We start from the raw sequence: 11,655 nt of genomic DNA, 5'->3' as shown, positions 1-11,655 counted from the left end.
CACAGTGTGAGCCCGGCATTAGCTCGTGACAACAGCTGTGTGCAGATCAACAATGGATCATATATCGAGTGCAGAGAGAGTATGAGCGTGCAGCGTTTAAAGCGTGGAAGTACTGACCTTACTTTGAGTTTGATTCCTTAAAAAGTGACAAAAACATTAGTGTCCGTTGTGCGTGGGAAGAAAACTTCTTTTTACAGCGAAAAAAACCCTAAACTTCCAAACAAGCACCGAGTAGCTACGACGTAATGGGAAACTCAGAGAAACTCGCGGATTCTTCCACTGACCGCTGCACACCTGCACCAGGGTAAACCTCCGCCTACCCCACTCCTGCTTTACAGGTGAAAATAGAGCAACAGGACCGCTAGTCTTTGACTTTATTTATTTTCTGCTGTGTTTTACTTGCATCTATTTGAAAGACTGAGTGTAAACACACAAAAAAATTATGTTATGTGCTGGAATGTGCAGAAAATAGGTTTAAATGTTAAACTAATTTCTTCCAGTCAGTGAATGTTGCATATAATTAAATTTTTACTTGATGCATAAAGTTAAAAGATTAAAACTAATAAAACAAGTTTTAAAAAGAGACTTTTCCATTTGATTACATTTTGTATGATGGATTATGTAGAAAAAGTAGAATTGGGCTGAAAGATCTATCACTTTATCACCTATTCAGGTTGTAAATCGTGTTTTTAAAAAGGAACTAAGTAACTAAGTAATTACTTTTGAAAATAAGTAATCAGTAAAGTAACGGGATTACTTTTTGGGGAAGTAATCAGTAATTAGTTACTGATTACTTTTTTCAAGTAACCTGACCAACACTGGCTGTAAGCGTCTCCAAGCTCTTAACCATGCTGCACTCAATGAGCCCGTTCTGAGAAGTCGCGCCTCGTCCCATCGTTTCAATCCCAGCGGGCAGCCTTGGGGGGGTTTGAACAGCCGGTTCCGCTCTCTTAATTCTCTGATAAGCCAGCTCCGATCAGCCAGAACCCTGTTATCATGGTTCCGAATAGGTCGATATCTTCAGCGTCCTCGATCGACAGTCCCGCCAGACACACGATCCTCTGCCACCCGTCCATCGTGTATCCAGCAGGGAAAGTCCCTCCAGGGCACTCGGGCTCTCCCGAGCCCAGACTAAAGGGTGTCAATAGCATTCAGAGACCAGTTGATCAAATCCATAATTCTCTTTTAGGTTTAGAGAACAGACTGTGAGAGACTGTTCCAGGGAGAGTAATACACACGAGACAAGACAAGCACACAAGAGGCTAAGCAGGGAAGGTAAGGAGAAGGAGGAGAGGAGAAAAGTGCGACTGCCTTCGCCGAGAGCCAAACGAGAATATTTTTATTGGCACAGATCATTTAATTGAAATATAAAAAGTACCCTTTAGATGTGATGAGAGCCGAGCAAGAACCTGATCTGCTAAACCAACAAAGTTTTGAAGCTTTTGAATTCTAATGCGACAGTCAACAGTGCTGAAAGCAACAGTGAGATCGAGCAGAACTTCTTTGTAAGTCACTGTTGATCTTTAGGGCATCGATGCAAGAGCATCAAGCAAGTACTGTTTCTGTGCTGTGATCAATTGACATAAAAGTGCCTCATATTAGATATTTCTTCACTAGCAGATGGACCGGCACTTGAATCTGCCTGCAACCAGTGTTGACAAGCAAGCTTGTCTCCGCGGTGAAAGTTTTCTCTTTCTGTTTCTTTCTTAAATTTTTAAGTGCAATAAACTTGCCATCAAAGTTCATCTTGAGTCTCAACTCCAAAGTAATAATAAATAAAAAATTTTAAAGACGGAGACTCTACAGTATGCAGCAGTAGCATCTCTTCCCCAACGTAGCCTGCAGTCATTTTTTAAGCTCACCTTCAGACGCTTTCTGTGCTGCTGAAGTAAAATCAGGTTTTGCTGCTTAGCAGGAGTTGCTGTGGAGTTATCCATGGATGATGAACAAGGATCACTCAGAAGTGTTCGTCTATGCTCTTGTGTCAGGCGCTTCAGTAGATTACTCGTGCTATTAACAGTTTTAGCATGAGTAAAAATAGTTTTTACATATTACTGTAATGTTCTTGTCTGCTTGTTTCAGAAAAGTGAAGAGACGGGAATATGTCCATTTCAAAAAACAGCCACTCACTTCAGTCCGACAGCTTCCGCTTTAGAAAACAACTGTGCAGCAAACTGACACGAAATGACGCGCAGCTGCACTACGGCAATGTTAAAGAGTTTACTTCTACGTTTAGAAGACAAATTATTGAAATTAAATAATGATATTCAGCAAGTTTAATTATTTTACAATGTAACGCAAGTACATTGTAAGTAACTGTAATTAAAATACCTAAAAATGAACAGTAATTAGTAGGGATGCACCGATACCAATACTGGTATCGGGTATCGGGGCCGATACTGTAAAATGTGTGTGTACTCATACTCGTAAAAGTTAACCAATACCATGAACCGATACTAACTTATTTCATTAATCAGAGGGTGGCTTGTCATTTCTGTTGTAGTTTTTTAGATTGGCCACTAGGGGGACATCCCGCGCTAAACAGGCACAGGGTTAGACGAGTCAGACTGGCAGCTCCAGATAAAAAAGAGAAACTAGAGGCTGCTGTAGCTAGGCTAAACAAAATGTCAGCAGTGTGGAACAGCCAACTTTAACTCAGGTTTTGGAAAAATGTCAAGAGAAAATCCACGGGCAGTTAAAATAACAGAGACTCTGACTCATTTTATCGCTCTGGATGACCAGCCAATGCCGGTCGTGGAAAACATAGGATTGCACCGTCTTCTCAGCATACTCGAGCTGCAATATGAAATTCCCAGTCGCCCACACATCAGGGAGATAATGGTGCCAAAACTTTCTGAAGAGGTAAAGACAAGCAGTGTGTGCGTTGTCAGTCCTCAGTTTAACGGCACAGTGGACTGATGATCCACGGGCAGATGAGGAGTTCGTTCGTCAATGCCAAATACTTTCTTATTTTGTTTGTTTGTTTACAATATGGACTCTGCAACAATTTAAAAGTTTATTTTATTCTCAAACCTAATTTGTATTTATTTTATTCCAAACAGAAGTGTTTATTTATTATTCTGAAGTATCGGTTTTTGTACTCTGTATCGGCAAGTACTCAGATCCAAGTATCGGTATTGTATCGGTTTGAAAAAATTGGTATCGTTGCATCCCTAGTAATTAGTTACTCTACTTTTTCAGAGGAAAAGTAATTTAATTACAGTAACACATTACTTAGTAACGCATTACACCGTCAAGGGCAAGGTCTGGCTGCTAATGTCACCCTGGGTTCTTGGCTAGCTTTGTGTTAGCATGTAGTCTGTGCAGAGGCTTGCAGCAGAAGTTTTCTTAGCAGCATAATGTGGTTGTTTCTGTGTGCGTTGCAGTTTCTGGTGTACCATTGTGCTCTTGTCCTTTAGTGCAATAAAAATTAAAGTACTGTGCATATCGCTGCTACAGACTGCACCACTATTTTCCTTCTCCGGTACACAAACTGAAATCAGCTAATTGTAGTGCAAGTGGAACTGATAAGCAGAATCAATAGGCAGGCAGACTAACAATTCTGTACTGGTTCTCGATTCCCATGCCTAGTCATACAACAATACATACATACAACAATTTTGATCTAATTTTCCACCACCATTAGGTCACCAACATGCTGTCTCTTAAACCTTTCATAAGGGGGTTATTGATTTTGCTTCTTTACAGGTTTTAACAGTCCATTGACAGAGAGCAACAACCAGGCAAACTAAATCCTCATTGTTTCCTGGAGAAGGAAAAACAGGAACATTTTTTTGGATCAAGAATTTAGTCCAGCAAAAAACAGCATTGCAGTGAATATCAGATATGTTAGGCTCCTGTGGATTCTGACGGTTAGTATTCATTCTTCTCTAATGCTTTACCACCTCCAATTGCAACACTTCTGGCAAGAATTATAGACAGTTTTCCTCACTGCCAGTTGCAATAACAGGACAGAAGGACTGACAATCCTTTCTTTTTTGTATTTTCCCATGTTTTTAAAATGAAAAGAGCATTTCACCATGCAAAGTTTTATTGATTATTTCAAAAGATAATTTAGCAAACTGTTATCCTTGGATTCTGAGCCTGTATTTTGTTTGGCGAACAACAAGCACTAGTGAACTGAAATGCCTTGAGTGCAGCCAACCTTAAAGGTGAACCTGAAGAAATGCAAAGACACCCGCAGGAAGAAGCTGGAGGTCAAACTCAATGAAAACAACAAAAAGTGCAGGTGTGAACTGAGGAAACTGATGAGAACCAGAGGCCAACCTGGACAAAACAAATGAACTCTTAGTGATTTCTGCAATAGGTTTACGGGTTCACAGCCCTCTCCTGCCTATACACACCCAGACTGCCTTCAACAATGTTTCCCATCCATTTTAACTCAGATGAACTCTTTGGCTCGGATTACCCCACCTCTGACAAACATTACGGTTTTACTGTGACTTTTGGCCGAGTTAGGAGGAGGGGGAGCTGGAGAAACTACACGAGAGCAAACCTGCAGGCCAAGATGGCCTCCTGTTTGTGAGCCCAATAGTAGGATAATAGAGCATAAAAGGTAGAACAGCTGTTTATTGTCATTGCAGAATGTACAAGAAACTTGTGTGTGCTCCACAGCAACTCTGGAATTACTGGAATAAAACATAAGAAATTATTTGTTATCTTTTGATTTACAATCATTTTCACTTTCTTATGTTTTAGTTTTGGTCTTCAGTTAAAATCATCTGAAGCTGGTGAGGTAAGGTTCATGAAGACGAAAATCCAATCTGCATCCACAAAACGTTCACTGACCCAGCAAACATATAGTGTCACGGTCTGCCGGGGCAAGCCGTGTGGTAATTATTTAGGACCCGGAAGCGGCAGCTCTGGTGCAGGTGGGTGGCTGTAGCTCAGGCGGCAGAGCAGGTCATCTACTGATCGGAAGGTTGGTGGTTCGATTCCTGGCTTCCCCTAGTCTGCATGCCAAATATCCTTGAGCAAGATACTAACCCCAAATTGCTCTCCGATGCATCCATCGGAGTATGAATGTGTGTGAATGTTAGCGATAAAGCACTTAGAAAGATGTGCTTGTGCGAATGGGTCTGAATGGGTGAATGCACAAGTTGTGTAAAGCGCTTTGAGTGCTCAGATGAGTAGAAAAGCGCTATATAAGAACCAGTCCATTTACCATTTATTTATTTACAAAAGAAAATACAACAGAAATGGCGCGGGTGAAGCAGTAACAGAAAACCTAAACTGGGCAAACTAACCAAAACAAACCAGAACAAAGATGCAGGGAGGTCCGGGGAAATATACACGGAGAGATGGATGGAGAAACGCAGGGAGACCGAGGGGAAACAACACAGACGAACCAGCAACGACTAAGACAGAAGACACGACTTAAAAACACTCAGAGAACACAGGGAGATTACACGCAGGTGGGGGACACAGCTGGGAGTGATAAACGTGACGAGACTAGGGAGGCAAACTGAAAACACTCACATAAGACGCAGACCTTCACAATAAAACAGGAAACACACACACGCAAAGACACAGACTAGGAAACATGGACTTAACACAGGAATAGATGGCAGAACAGAATACACTAAACAGGAGGAACAGAACCAAAATCACTAATAGAAAACACAAAACGCTGGGTCAAAAGGACCCAGGATCATGACATATAGATTGTTTTTCACAAAGTAAAGGATTTTCTGCTTATCTATATGACTTGTGGACTTCAGCCTAACAGCCCTATCAACTACTGGTTACTGGTCTGTCTTCCTTTCCTCACTCCAACAGTAAATACGATGAAATTCAACACAGCAGTGTGTTTGTTTGTTTTTTTCAAATATATTATCTCTTGCCAAAACTCACCTGTCACCTACTTCAACTATAATGCAACATAAACACTTAAAGATATGACATTGTGCTCTTTTGTATTCAAACACAGAGAAACAGAGAGCAGGCTGCAGACGTCTGGTAAACTCAGTCTTCCTGACTTAACAGTAGTGATGTGCGATACCACTGATTTCCTTTCTGATCCGATACCAAGTAATATTCAGGGTGGTATCGACGATACTGATCCGATACTTTGTACAAAAACTTATTTTATTTATTGTATCTCAAATTATAGCATCATAATGATTACAGGACATCAGAGTACTTGTTTCCAACAATGGCGGCAGCTGCTTAGTTTTAATATTACTCTTATTTCTCTTTCTGGGTCGCAAAAACCTTTTAACATATTTCAGGTGAGAATGTAGCCGTGTAAACTTCAAATATCTGCTCAGTTTAACAACACATCGTCTCCAAACCCTGCGGTCTTTCACTACTCGGGTTAAACATGATATATAAGTCAGTTTGATAACTTAAAATGTTTTTGTTTGGCTTTTTCAGTGTTTTATTTGTTCGTGAGTAAATCAGTTTGGCTGAGATTAAAGTTATTAGATTAGATTAAATGAAATTTAGCTTTATTAATTCATCGGGAGGGTTCCTCGGGGTTTTCACACAGCTGAATAAACGTCAAACAGAAAACTGATTAAACAGAAGAGTTTAAGTCAGCACCCGGTTATATTTTAGACAGCAAGGAGCAGACGGCAGTTTCACTCCACCGAGGGAGCTCGTGACGTACTACCCGGCTTTCTTTAGACCGCGAAGGCCGGGTCCTCAGGTGGAAGCAGCCTCTGATTTCGCTGTTTCCGGACATTTAACGTATTTTATCCGATAAATAAACACTGTAAAATGTATTTATCCCCCCAACAGCCTTTTTGAATGTCTCCCTAGTGTGGCCACAACACCTCACGTTTTTGCCACATGTATCGCAAACCACGTCTCAGTTTTTGTGGAGGTAAAATAGGTTCGCACATGACTCCAATTACGCTCAGCCATTGTTGTGAGTGCGCGCGCCAAGGGGCTGCGAGACTGTGGCTGTATCCCAATTCAGGGTCTGCAGCCTTAAAGGCCGCATTTTAAGGCCGATTACGCCACCGCGACGCGACGAAGGCTGTCCCAATTCGAAGGCTGCTCGAAATGCGGCCCTCAAATGCGTCCTTCATTTCCCTGAATTTTAAGGACGTGGCGGTGTAGACTTCATGGCCCAACATATCCCAGAATGCATAGCGCGGCGGTGGGTGTGGATAATTTTGCTGAAAAAAACAGCGGATGAGGGGCGCCGAAGAGTAAACTTTAAGTAAGTACTGAATATTATGTCACTTATTTATGTGCAAATGTTTAATAACGAAGAACATTAAAACATGACTGTTGGCCACATGTCGGCAAAGTTATGTGACATTAGTGACGTTTGGGTTTAAAGCCTTTACTTTAAAATATACGCCGTTCAATAGCTGAGCTTAATCAGAGAATGATCAAAGCTCATGTAGAAACAAACAAATGAACAAAAGATTTTCTCCTTCATTTCTGTCAAACAAAGCTGTATGAAACGTTTCCAACTGTTAGTATCATGGTTGCTAGGCAACCTGGGCAGCGCAACGGAGGCTAGACCGTCCCATTTCACAAGCCTCGCACTTCCGGCCTTAGCGGTCTTTAAGTACGTGGCCCTTGAGGATCGTTGAGACGGCGTACTTTAAGGTTGCAGACCCTGAATTGGGATACAGCCAGAACCTATTTCGCAAATGACTATGAAAGGCGCAAGAGGAAGTAGTTCCTTTGAATGTAGACCATCCGAATGTTATAGTTTCTTTCCACTGTATTCCTGTTAATGATAAACTACAAATTTACCCTAAATGACTAAAATATCGATATTTTAATGTGAGAATCGATTCTAGAACATAAATGATTGGTATCGGAGGAATCGATATTTCAGGATCGATCCGCACATCACTACTTAACAGCCAAAATTTTCTCTTCAGGTCACTGTCTGAAGGACTGAAGTTCACTGACCTCACAACACATCAACAGACAGACTAACCCTGCACAAACTGTCAGTCTATCTATGGTGAATATATAAAGACAGACAACCATTTGCACTAATATTCACACCTATGGTCAATCTAGACTCAGGAGTTGGACTAAGTGGACTGTGGGAGAAACCAGAGTTTGCAAAGAGAACATGCAAAGGCCCCAGCCTGGATTTGAACCAAGGATTTTCAGTGATTAAACTGCTTTACAAGAGTCTTATAGCCTGGAAAATGATCTATCCGATTTGTAAAATATTGTTCAGACAGAGGTAAGTAGCAGACAGCTTCTTGGTAAGATACTCGAGTTCACTGAACCAACAACACATCAGCAGAATTTATGCGACTCAATGTTTAAACGTGTAAAAAAAAAAAAAGGTGCTGTTTCAGCATGATCATTAACAGAGAAGACGTCTTCTGACCTTTGTCTTCAGACCTCACATATTGTCCAGGAGTGCAGTGAAGATAATGATCAATGAATGACCATAAAAAACTACATCTCTAAAAAGAACAGAAGAGTTTGATGAAATTAAATTCAAATGTATTTTGAATTATCTAACAAATTCAATTCAATTCAATTCAATTTTATTTATATAGCGCCAAATCACGACAAAAGTCGCCTCAAGGCGCTTCATAGATACAGAGAAAAACCCAACAATCATATGACCCCCTATGAGCAGCACTTTGGCGACAGTGGGAAGGAAAAACTCCCTTTTAACAGGAAGAAACCTCCAGCAGAACCAGGCTCAGGGAGGGGCGGAGCCATCTGCTGTGATTGGTTGGGGTGAGAGAAGGAAGACAGGATAAAGACATGCTGTGGAAGAGAGACAGAGGTTAATAACAGATATGATTCAATACAGAGAGGTCTGTTAACACATAGTGCACAAAGATACACTACCTTTTCAAAAGAATTTACTCACCAATTCAAATCATTGAATTCAGGTTATTCAGTCACTTTCATCGCCACAGTTGTGTAAGTCCAGAAGCAGTCTGCACACCTGCACAAACATTTGTGAAAGAATGGGTCACTTTCAGGTGCTAAATGAATTTCAGTGATGTACTGTGATAGGATGTCACCTGTGCAACAAGTCCAGTTATAGTCTGGGTTTGGTGGTTGCCAGGGGAACAGTATTTATCTGGCTGCAGTGTGCCAAGTGTAAAGTTTGGTGGAGGGAGGATCTTGTTTGAAGTTTAAAGTTTGGTGGAGGTGTGTGGTTGTTTTCAGGAGTTGGGCTTGGCCTCTCAGGCTACGTTCACACTGCAGTTCTTGATGCTCAATTCAGATTTTTTGATCAAAACCAATTTTTTTGTCTGCTCGTTCACACTACAAATAAAATGTGACAGCAAACGCGCTCTATTGTGAACGCTCAAAGCAGCCGCATGCACAAAAGAAGACGTCACACACAACGCGCTCTGTTTAGACCCAGACCAACAGTATTGTTTGACTGATGGCCTTAATATAAAGACTTGTTTCGGACTTTACGTTTCCCAATTTCGCTTTAAGTTATTTTGTTATTTTGTTATTTACATAATAATGTAAATAACCTAATAATGATCCTTACTGCTGTTTTAGAGGAGCGCTGCTTCAAAGGATAGTTGCAGATTTCTGTCAGAATCTGCAGATTATACAGAACAAATAAAATGTTCACGTTTCTCCAACGTTGTCTTCCCAACAGTTTCACTGACATCTACACGGGATGGCCAGGAAGCGTTCACGATGTCTTCTCCGGCGCTGATAATCGGCGTCTGTCTTGTGTCAGTGACGTAAAAGACGGATTTAATGCGACATGACCATCAAACAGCAGCTTTCTGAAACATCAGATATGTATCGGATTCAGGACCACATACGAAAGTGACCCAGATTGGATTTAAAAAGAATATCGGATTTGTGCCGTTCACACTGTCACACCATGATGGGATATAAGGAAAATACCAATAAAATAAAATAAAAATAAATAAATGTTCCCTTTAGAATTTTTTTGCTCTAAAGAAAATAGTTGTTTTCTTTTATAATCATACATCACGTCATACAGTGAAAGAAAGTGGTTGAATTTTTACTCTTTTATCTTTGTCTTCTTCAACAGAACAACTTAAAAAGTGTTATCTGACCTCGCCTGAAGCAACAAGTCAAATCAGCCACGCCAGCAGCCTCAGAGAACAACACCAAGGAGGAGACCTCATCAAAAGTATAGCTGTATGAAGGCTTGTGTGTTCTCTCACCACAAATTATTGAAATATTAAATACTAAAAATGACAACTTTGTTTGCTCAAAAGCTCCCCGTCAAAGTGATGCTCTATAACAGAGTTACAATCTGAACAGTTCATCTTATGTGGATGCAAAATGCTGCTTATTCAAACAAAAGTTCAAGTTGGCTGGAAAATAACTTCTCTCATCTGAACTGACAGCAGCATAGTGATGAGAAACTATCGGTTGATGTCAGCAGACAAAAGAAAAATCAACAAGAAAACGGCGTGAGTTCGATCAACTAATTTAAAAAGTGAAACTGAAGATACAGATTAGAGGAAGCAGAATGTTACCAGGAAAAGTATTTACTGGTATGTGCGAGTTATAGAAAAAAGGATTTTAACAGTATTTGACATAATTGGAGATGGACCCTCTGTCTCTCATACTGGGCCTCCCCAGCCGGCGATTAATATCCAAGAATAATAGATTGTACTGTGTTCTCACCTATGTGGCGAGGAAGAATATACTACTCCAATGGATTTATGAAAAAACACCAACTATTAAAGGTTGGCAAAGAGTAGTGTTGGATCTAGAGCCATTGGAATATCTTACATGTATACTGCACTCAAAAACAGATCAATTCTTTAAGGTGTGAGAACCAAACTGTCTGATGTTTCTAATATTATGTTACAAGGATTCTCTTGAGGATTCAAACTGCAGCGTACTACTGGGACCACAGGTATTGTACTGTATTGTATTCTCTCTTTATTTATTTATTTATTTTTTAGATGGAACTGAGCTGGTGTTCTGTGCTTAGTTATCAGTCTGTTTGTTTTTGTTTTGTTTATTTGTTTTTGTTTATTTGTTTTTATTTATTTATTTATGGTTCTGAATTGTACACTTTATTATGTTACATAATTATGTACTATTTGTGAAAACAGAAAAACTAATAAATAAATAAATAAATATATATATAAAAAAAAACAGTATTTGACATGATAATTTAAATGGCATCCTCCAGAATTTATCCAAAAGTTTTTCACTTGCAAAGTTGTGACACCGTTAATCTCATGTAAATGCAATTCAAAGCTGAAAGTCAAGTTTAGATTATCCAATATACACAACCGCCTGGGGTAACCATGCTGGACAGAATGTAACAAATAATTAAAAGTAATCAGTTTCACTAATCTAAAATGACAGGATCAAAAGGTCACAACAGCCACATATGCAAGTATAGAAAGAAGAAAGAAAGAAAGTTTGAACACAATAAAGAATATCTTTGTGATTTTGTTGTTATTTTTGCTTCTTCACTTAAATGTATTATGATATTAAATGTGTTTTCCAGTGGTGATAATGCCACTACAATATATACGGTTGTGGAGAAACTACATCTATAATGTTTTACAGCTTATTCAAAAAGATTTTGACGACACAAACATGACTGCTTGGGTATGAATGACATAATTATGAGCACTGGGTTGTAACAGTTGAGAGATAAGTAACAGACAGCTCTGCTCTGTGAATTATTCAAAGTCACTGAGTCAATGCCACATCTGC

This window comes from Neolamprologus multifasciatus, chromosome 23 (genome assembly GCF_963576455.1).
Source record: "Neolamprologus multifasciatus chromosome 23, fNeoMul1.2, whole genome shotgun sequence".
Lineage (NCBI taxonomy): Eukaryota > Metazoa > Chordata > Actinopteri > Cichliformes > Cichlidae > Neolamprologus > Neolamprologus multifasciatus.
Note: the sequence above shows the minus strand (reverse complement) of the source record.